The sequence below is a fragment of the Crinia signifera genome, chromosome 1 (genome assembly GCF_055691185.1).
Source record: "Crinia signifera chromosome 1, ASM5569118v1, whole genome shotgun sequence".
NCBI lineage: Eukaryota > Metazoa > Chordata > Amphibia > Anura > Myobatrachidae > Crinia > Crinia signifera.
The window spans coordinates 246,678,243-246,689,146 of NC_139217.1; the positions used below are offsets into that span (position 1 = coordinate 246,678,243).

A 10,904-nucleotide genomic window follows, 5' to 3' on the forward strand; every position below is an offset into this window, starting at 1 on the left:
AGGGTTATGTCACATGGGTGTTCTGGTTGGCCCATATGTTCCTGTTATGTCCCGGCTAAGATTGGTGTAGGTGCAGGTTTGGCCCTCACTTTTCATTACTTTGCTTTTATTTTCTATATGAAAATGTATTATGGTTATACAATATAAATTTTTTTGCATTGGTTTAATTAGGGTTGAATCATTTCTACAGTATGTATTATTTTTATACAGATGGGATGCAATAGGGTTTGGCACTGTAGAGAGAGTACTGGGTTATAGGTAGGCGGCACCAAAATATTGGCCTTAGGGGCAGAAAATGTAAATCTGGGTCTGTGTTCTAGTTTTCTGTTTTGAAACTTCAAAATTATGGGAGCCCTGATAATGAGGAAAAGCGAGACATCTGTCTCTGGCGACATGCTGTGGGGGAAGCAAAATATGTAAATTTCATTCTTTTTTAAAAAGCTAAGTTTCTTGATGCAAATATTTAGATCATTGGTTTCTCCCTTGATGATACATTTAATAATTAGACACTATAGTAACTCATAATGACATGATCTTACTGCATTCTAAATACCTAGTTAACCTGCCCTAAATTCATTAAAGTTTTCTTTTTATTAAACAAAGAAAAACTAAATGATCTTTAAAAGAAACAGACAAAATCATCTTTGGACAGTTCTAAATGATGATAAATATGGAAAAAAAAACATTTTTTTTTAACATCTGAAAAGTAGACTTAACACATACTTATTCAGTCAATATAATTCATAGTAATCAATCAAAATGCTCTCTAAATAGAACAGCTACTTACTTAGATACATTCTACATCCCTGTCTTTTATAAATTATAACGAATGATCACATTAAATAAAAAGTAAAAATTTGAATTACTGTGCCCAAAATAATTGATAATGGCAATTGCTTATTATTTAAAAGCAATTCTCTATATTTACTAATGTGTTTTTATAGTATATAGGTTTAATATTCACAAAGCAACAAAAACATTTTTTTATTTTTACTTTAACAATGACAACACTTTTTTAATTGGTCTTCTTATGACAATAGACTTTAAGATGTCTATTTTCAGTTGAAGTGAAATTACAAATATACGCTTTACCGCTTTATTTAGCAAAATACTGTTAACTAAAGGTGATGTAACGCATATCAGACGATAATATAAAATCATTCAATAATCTGGATATACCGCAATACAAATAGGATATCTGATTGCTATTGGTTACAGCACATTATGTTAAAAGATATGCCTCTTAGTATGTTCAGAGAATAAGACCAAAATGAATTTATATTAAAAACCTTTAAAAATTTACAGAATTTGCTAGTTACACAATGTTTCTAAACCTCTGGTATTCTGATAGTTAATAAAGCAATTATTATTCTTAACATAATTTTTTACACATTGTTTTTCTTAATGTCTTCATATTGTAATGATAACATTAAAAGTCATTAAAAGAAGAATGTATTACAGACAGGAATATTGTTTAGAATTGGTATTATGTTAAGAATTGGTATAATGTAAAAGATCCATAAGATAAATTTTGAAAAAAAGATCTACTTTGTTAATTAGACTCATTTTAGCAGAACGAAAATAAATAAATGAATAAATAAATAACTGCATCTTGTGTTGTATTTGGGATAGGTTCAAAATAAATACAAACTGTATTTTTTTTGTAATAGTGTGTACACATGGTTGACAGCCGTGCTATTTGATCCCGATGCGATCGAATCGCACGGCAAGCCAGAAGACACAACAGCAATTTTGACAATATCTACAGATCTGTACTATATAGTCAATGCAGCCCTGTCTATCTGGCTTCCATTGTACTGTGTGGTAGTGCACATCGGAACCACCTGTTAAATAAACCTGTGCGATCTATATGCAATTCCGATGCGATTTTGACTATATAGTCAAGATCATAGGCTAAATTGTACCATATGTACACACTATAAGTGTTTGTTCACTACAAACTTTGGTACTTGTGTATTATCTGATCGCCCATCGCATCGCATACCACTAATTAAGGTATGCGATGGGACCCGATTTCCGGGCGCACAGACCCGCACTGTGCGATAAAATATCGCATCGCATGCCATTACAAAAGGCATGCGATGCGATATTAAATTATACAGGCACCCTGATGGGTGATTACTATGTTAAATGCACCCCCATTGTTAACACCAACCCCACTATCAACGCCCACCCGGGCGTCCTCCGACCTTTTCATACCCCAACTATCCATGTTGGCGTGGAGTTGATTTTAGATAGTGTGATGAGCGCAGCGAGCCACCGAGCCCGAAGCACGGTGAGCGCAGCGAGCCCCGCGAGGGGACACGGATTACATGTGAAGTAATCTGCATGCGTTTGCCACGCTTCGGGCTCGGTGGCTTGCTGTGCTCGCCACACCATTTAGAATCAACTCCATGCCGACGTGGATAGTGAGGGTATAAAAAGGTCGGAGGACACGTACCGCCGCCCCTCGCGGGCTCGCGGTGCTCACCATGCTTCGGGTGGCCATTGATAGTGGGGGTGGCGTTAACAATGGGGTGCATTTAACATAGTAATCACCCATCAGGGTGCCTGTACAATTAAAAATCTGGTCCAATTTGGTCGCATCGCATGCGATCGCATGCAATCGGATCTCATGCGATGCGACCAAAACTATGTCGTATGATGGAAATCTTGGGCGCCCAGATATTAGTACCCAAACTTTTTTTCTGTGACACTTCAACAGAATGTATTTATCAGTAACTGAAGAATCAACAGTATTTTCACGAGGATTATATGCAGTACACCCAACCAATAAAGTTAGGTTGCTCTTCACATCAATGTAAATTCAGAAACAAATAACAATAAGTCTACAAAACTGTGTGTAGCAGCCCGCAAAGAACTATCTGAGATCAACCATAAAGACTGCAAGTGTTGGCCCACAAAGGGCTTTATGTGGTGAGCCATAATTGGCTGCATGCGGTGGTGGGCCTACAAAGGATTTTGTGTTGGTCCACATGGGACAGTAGTGGGCTCACAAATGCCTGTATCTGGTGACCCACTGGGGGGACTATATAATTATTATTATTGTTTATGTTTATGGTGCCACAAGGGTTCCGCAGCGTTTTAGCTGTTATGTCACAGTAGTATTTGTTTTGCAGTAATTGCTTGTAATAGATTATTGCATTACTTTCAGGAAACAAGGTTAAGGGTCACTGATTTCAAACCTGAAGACACACAATGGGCAGCAGCAAGTAAGACCCAGCAACAGTGCTGATTTACATAGTAGGGAACTATGTTTAACCAGGCAGCAAGGAATCTTGTATAAAAATAACATAGAAAATCCTAATGTTCATCATGCAAAGGTTTAACTTTGTTAGTTGATTTTATACATTTATTAGGTTTAATGATTATTAAAGTTATTAAAGTCGCAATATTGTGTTTTAAAGTGTCCAATGCTAGAAATGTAAATGCTCTTTGAAGTTTATATAAGGGATATGAGAACCATGCCAGTTGCTACTCCAAGCAGTAGAATGACTAGGAATATATATCCCTGTGTCTGTCTATATTACAATAAGGAAACAGGAAGCAGATACAGCAGATAGTTAGATTGGCGTGGATGACCGCTCTTGCCTGCATATTATAGACAGACTATTCTTTCTCACTGATTTGACTAAAGCACAGTGCAGGCCCACATCTGCTGCCCGCTCCTTCAGTGTAAAATAGTCAAACACACTCCCCGACTGTCACTGTCGTAATGAATAATAATGAGCACTGCAGCCAAATCCTGGCTCCTGTGGGGCAATGATAAGTGTGTGCTGGAGGAGGGGGGGGGGCAGGGTGAGGGAAAGTGATTTGGATTGCCTCTTGGGCACTGCCACCTACAGCCAAAGAGCACTACGAAAATACCAAATAAGGCCCAGGTTAGAGGTGGGATTTCAGTTAAAATATTATAGTGTCAAGCTAGACCCTGTGCTAATTCTACTCCTAATCAGATTATTAAGAAAAACCCAGCTGTAACCAAAACACCAAAGTGAATTAAAGATAAACTGACCAGACCTTAATTGCCTATTGCGTCATTGAGAATTACAAGCCAGATTGTTGGTACTGCTAAGCAGAAAGGCCACAGAGGAAGCTGAAATCCAGGTTGGTTAGCATCATTGCCACCCATGGACAGGGAAATAGCATGGATGCCATGCTCTTTTTGTAATACCTATATTTTTTATTTCTGACTTATGCATAGTAATTGGCAGATTTCTTAATGATACATTTGTTTTTATTGCCACTAGAAAAAAATATATATTCATGGTTGTATTTATTGAGCAGATTATTGAGCAATTGTGGTGAAGCATGTTGGTTTATAGGCCAATGTCTCAGGAATTGTGTATTTACAGGACACTAATTTGTAACCTGAGCAACATTGCAGTGATTTGTGGTTATGACCACTAAGCCCAGGATCCTAACATATTCTAATCTTTCTGGTTACTCTGAATTTTTTTTTATTTAATTTCATATTTTATGGCCCACTGGGGGACATATAGAGTACCTAAAATGACCTATCATGACTGTTAAACCCTAAAAAGACCTAATTCTGTTAGTTAAGTTGAATCCTTATAAATTTACTATGGAAAGGTGTGGAATGTGTAGTTTTGATATGTAATTCATATATACAGATGTGTCCTGTAACAGCCTTGTTGCAGAGCATATGCAGAGCGACTGCCAGCAGCAAGCCTCTATCTGCATATCTGCAGGTAAGAAAGTGTACGCACACTCCCACACTCCATTATCTTCTATGGGAAAGAAATGGCTGCGAATGGATGCGGCCTCCTGCGACATAGCACTCCCGCAATGCATGCCCATCACAGGAGTAAATGCTGCAAGGAAGTAGCAGGACATATCTGTAATAAAGGCATAGATTGGGAGGTTGCATGTTTTTGTTTTATTTTCATAGAATATAGAAATTCCTAAACTGAAATTTTTAAAACATATAAAATCCTAAAACATGGATTGAAAAAACTAATTTTGTGTTTTTAGATCCGTAAAATCCGGGGCCTAGTATGGGCCCTCTAGTTCAATGCAATAGATCAGGGATGGGGAACCTTCGGCCCTCCAGCAGTTGTGGAACTACACATCCCAGCATGCCCTGCTACAGTTGTAGCATGGCCACATAGCAAAACTGTAACAAGGCATGCTGGGATGTGTATTTCCAAGACAGCTGAAGGGCTGAAGGTTCCCCATCCCTGCAATAGATGAATGAAGAAGCCTTTTGTGACTTCACTACTTTGACCTTCTAGGAACAGTTTGGTATGAACTCCCTCTAACGTCTGCTCCTAGAATTACATGAGACAATGAATAGTTCTGTAACACTATGTATAGCCTTGGACTTAAGTAGGCAAATTTAAACTGAAATTGAACCAGATGCAAAAAAAATGGGCAATACAAAAAATGCACTCCAGTAATAATTTACTTTGTGTACAATATATTAAGTATCATATATACTAGCATGGAAACAGCATAGAAAAGGCATCATTTTCCCTTCCCACAAAATATATATTTCGACACATTTGTTTTCGTGAAGTAAGCTGTTTATTTATACATTTCATATATGCTATATCTTTGTATTATGATTTAAATAAAAATAAAAACTGCTATAAATATTAATTTTGACTACTTACTAAACAATAAAGGAATAGAATAATTACAATTAATATTAAAGGAGGTATTCATCAAAGCTTGTCAAAAAATAAAAATGTAAGAGATAAAGTACCAACCAATCAGCTTCTAATTTACATGTTACAGTTAGTTTTTGAAAACAACATGAGTTTATTGTTTTTTTAATCACAATTGTATCTCTTGACAAGCTTTGATAAATACCCTCTTTAAACATATAAACTGATGCAAAATACAACTAAACAAAAATGATCTAATTTTTTGCACACAGTCACTTAACTTGGATTTTGCCAGTATTCCTAAATAACATAGCAAGTGACTATTAAAAAAAGGCAAAATATTCAGAGAATTTTTCCCAAATGTACGTTATTAATGTTTATCACATTCATATTTTCCAAAATAAGACTTTGATAAATTACATATCTAGTTTTTTTTTTATCATTCGCCATTCATTTCTTTAACAAGATTAAAAAAATTAAACAAGTCGCACACCTAATAAAATAGGGCGTTCTCTTTTTAGATAGCCAATCACATTTTCATTGCATTTTATCTATCACTTATTCATAGATGTCACAATATGTATTTTGTTTTTTTGTTATTTCTAAAGAAACTTCTACCATTGTTTAGTCTGTTCTGCCCTGTGCTTCCTGTAGTGGTGATTGTGCTGTGTGCATAAAGCAGGAAATCACATGCATCTTTCATAACTTTTTAGATGCAGATTTTATTTCCAATGGGTGAAAAAATAAATCATGTACACAAATGGATAATGCAGGATGTTTCATTTTGAATATGAAAAATTACCATTAATCCAAAATATGTGTTCTCCCTGTAAACACTGAGAGGTGACCACATAGACCTCCTAAAAACTAAATTTTCTCTTAATACCTCTTCCACGAAAAAGGTATAGTAATTAGTGATATACAAAACAATGCAAAATAAAAACAAGTTGTCACCTTTAGGTTACAGGGATAATCAGTTATACTGGTGTCAAAATAATACCCTTTCCAGTAGGGGGAGCCCAAGGGTACCAATAGTATTGACTTGGATTTGATAACAATTTTTGGACGGTGTAGTAAAGTCTGCTTATTGAATTTAGTACAATTGTATATGGTTTCACATAGGGTATGGATGTTTACATTTATTTATAGATTGATTAATCTTGATTAATACCATAACAGCAAATAATGTGTGGCTGTTTTTGTCTATTTTTCCAAGATGATAGCTATTATTTAATTAAATGTAAATCTCTTTTACTCCCAATCTTCTCCTAAATACATTTTGGAAATGGTACATTTTGTGGTAAATACTTACAGTTTATGCTGGTTGCACGAATTCTATATATAAGCTATACCACATCAAAGCTGCATTTCAATGATTGGCTGTATTAGAAGTGAGCACCTAAAGTTTGTGATCTGGGGTTATCTGCTGATCCGTATTCGGGACCCTGTGATTAGATTGTGATCCCACGCTGAGGTTTTGTATCATTATATTATGTGTTGCCAAACAGAGAATTGCAATTAAACAATAGATCTAATGTTACTAAAGGTGGGTTCCATGGTCCGCTTTACGCTGGAGAAATGGGTTTCGACACTTCCAAAACTAAGCGTTAATAATACATTTTATTTTGTATTATGAATAATTTCGTCAATATTTCATTTTATTAGAAAATCATCAGTTACTGTGTAGCTAAACTTTTAGTTAGAGTTAGTAATTTAATGATAAACCCCGAGTGCTGGATTGACATGCTGTATGTCTGATCATGGGGTACTGTAACCCACGCGTGTGCCACTCATAAATCAATAGCTGTACAGATGTAGAGTCTGTACTAGTACAACTACTACAGATATTTATTGTCAGGAAAATATTTCTAGGCGTGTAAAAGGAACTGTGAGATGTTGGGGCTTACCAGATGAGTCATCAGTGTGTCTTCCTGCTGTAATATGAAATCTGTTTCCTGTAATAATACAATCTGTTGGTGGAAGGTGGAAAACAAGTTTGTGAGTGTGTATATATATATATATATATATATATATTTATATACACACACACACACACACACACACACACACACACACACACACCCCCACACCCACCCACATACTGTAAGTAATTGCCATAAGTCAGCCACTTACCATCTTCCCGGAGAATTTTCACTGATCATTATAAGTACTGTATTGTAAAGTATATGCTACGGTTTATAAAATGAGAACAGGTTACATCTATTGCTTCGACTTCACATTTCATAAATTGCCCAAATTGCATTTTGCACACGTTGTATCTTATATAAGGCAAGTTAAAAAACAATAACATGCAATGCAAAACAATCGGTCCCTTTCACAAAACTAAAAAGATTAGCATTGCAAAAAATATATAATGTCCCCATATGGCAGAGCTGTAATTTCCCTTGCAATTATTACCCCCCCCCCCCAAAAAAAAAAAAACAAGGAAGGATTTAAATAAAACAAAATATATATTTTTTGTATCTAATTATATCGATTTTTTTAAATCACGTTAGTATGTTTTTAAAAGCAATTCCACACGTTTTGCTGCCTGAATGTTCTGCGCAAAGATCCGCAGCTCGTTGGGAATGTAATACGCTGTATTACATAATTGTGGGTGCTATATTTTCTGTTACATTTAGGAATGATCTACAGAGTAGTACCGACATTTGGCTCTGAGCGGAACACGTCTAATCTTTATGAGAATGGAAGCCATAATTGTTCATTAAAAAGATTTAAGCAAACTATTAAGAAGGCATATAAATATGATCACGTTATTTATTGCGTCATCACTGAGAGCGGCTGGAATCTGTATATCCGATAGATTTTGTTTTTTTTCGACGTAAGGTTGTTGTTTTTTTTTGGTCACTGTTTTGTTTTTAAATGAATTGAGGATTTTTTTTAAATTTTATACAGAAAATAGGGATGCAAATTTAATACATATTTGGTAGATTAAAAACTATGCAAGCAATTTAAACCTTCTAAACGTGTTATGTGTATTATATCTATGAATGCATTGAAATATTACATTTGCATAAAATTAGAATTACATTTTTGTAATTGGGGTTAGTGTAAAGATTATGTTATATAATTTAATGTTAGAAAGTCAATCTAGCAAACTAACGATAAACTAGAAATGTATGTTTGTGCTGCAGCAAACCCACCCAGCTACTATATATATATATATATATATATATATATATATATATATATATATATATATATATATATATATATACATACATACATAGACACACACACACACACACACACACACACACACATATATATTTGTATACACACACTGTACAAGTAGAGAACAAATATAAATAATCGTACTCATATATATTTTAAAACACACGCACCCATACACAAAAAGACACGCACACATATACATCATATACATATATGTGTGTTTATATGCAAACTAATGATAGGACAATTAATTGTCACAATTTCCTGTTGTTGTTTTTTTTAATGGAGATTATATCTTAAAAGCCCACCACAACTTATTAGTGGTAGTATGAAGACAGACCATCTGTATTTTATTCACTTACATTTCTTTACTGCGTAAAAATTCTAGTACTGGTATCATGGGGATTTATTGTATGGTGAAGAAAAGGATAAAATGTATTGAAGTTTTCCACGCTTGGTTTGGATTTTAGATTGCTGCTACTTTGAGAGGCACTTATTTGTAATTCACCATAGCAGGAAAACCACATTTGGGATTATGCAGTGTTGAAGCAAATATAGAGATTTTCCTGAGAGATGGGATGGTAGTGACTCCATACTCTGTTAAATTGATGTTTTTATTGGAGCATTTAAAAAGGTGGAATATGTGACGGGTACAATTTAAACCAAAGGGTATTTAAACATACATACATATATACATATGTGCTATACATATATGACATACAGATATGTATAAATCATACCTCTACTACACTACTGCATTATCATGCATCGTATTCCATGTTATTGTACACGCAATTATATCGCCTTCCTGCTGATAAAGCACGTTGGATTACTATATAGCAAGCAAAGTATAACAATGTTCCTAGTTACCAAATACCACCACAGAAAAACAATAGGGTGGATTTATGAGCAGTACGATTTGAGGCCACATAGGTCTAATTTGAGAGTAGAATTTAACCCTTTATTGTCTTACAGCGAGCATGTCATTGCCCTGAAGCGCACTTGCCATTAGTAGTGACAGAGTTAGGAGAGCACATGGGGATAAGACCGTGTAAGACGTAACTGCGTGAATGTGTACTTGGCATATATCTTCCCATTCTCATTACTCCCCGGTCAGTGCACCCGGAAGAGGGATGGGGGGGGGGGGTGAGAAGCTGGTACTCAACTTCTCCAGACTTCCAGTCGTTTGTCAATGAACGTGACGCTCTACAGAGCGGCCCCTTTCATCCTTCTATTGGTAGACTATTAGCCAATCAACACAGGGTCCCTTCACGCCTTCGTTTCTTAGCCAGTCACCAGAGAGCGCTTCCCCCAGTCCCCTTTATGAATGACAGCTCTCGGGTGATTGACAGGGCGCCCGGGACTAAGCCCCGCCCTCTCCCGGCACAGCTTAGCCCCGAGCGCTGTCCACATGAAACGGGTCCTGAAAGCGGCTGCAGACGCGGCACAGCTACGCTGGGGGAGCAGCCATAGCCAGAGGGCAGCGCCAGAGGCATTCACTGACACAGCACATACCTATGCTTTCCTATGGAAGCCTAAGCGGCTACTGGGGGAGTACTGACAGCGAGACCCCGGCCAGTCACATCTCAGCCATGCTTCTATGATACAAGATTGCCTTATACCACATCTGGGATGCTGCTAGTGCTGCACAGCGCACAGGGAAATCTGCCCTGGTCCTCCCTCCACTAGAAATTACCCCGTCCCCTTCTCTTTGCCCTGCTGAAAACTTTACAGTGAGCCAGGAGCACCGGAAGGGGGCACATCTCTCCGGCTTGCCCCTCTGCCAGCTACAGCAGCTCCCCGCGTGAGTCTTTCTTTGCCCATTCACAGGAATCTCAACATTCCTCTTCTTGGCTTTAGAGGATTTTCCAGCAGCAGTGAATAACTACGATTTCCTTTTTCTTATTGCCCCCCTTTATTTTAATATTTTTTTACTTCAATTCCTTTTTTTTTTTACCAAACTTGGATATTTTTCCAGCTATTAAGAAAGCTAAAACCCCATAGGACAGAACGTGAGTCCCTGATCGACTTTAAATAAGCCAACAAAATAAAAGAAATATA

At 36.5% G+C, this 10,904-nt stretch overlaps 1 protein-coding gene across 8 annotated transcripts in view; it reads left to right on the plus strand.

The window, feature by feature from the left end:
- PAX5 (paired box 5) overlaps window positions 1–10,904 on the plus strand; it is a 254,571-nt gene that overhangs the window by 32,096 nt on the left and 211,571 nt on the right. The window contains exon 1 of one of the 8 annotated variants that reach the window (XM_083179787.1): window positions 10,275–10,904. This exon is cut by the window's right edge and continues 610 nt beyond it. The exons of the other annotated variants lie outside the window; for them this stretch is intronic. The gene's annotated coding sequence lies outside the window, so the exon portion shown is untranslated. Of the gene's footprint in view, window positions 1–10,274 lie in introns of those variants that run through there. 8 annotated transcript variants of the gene reach the window in all.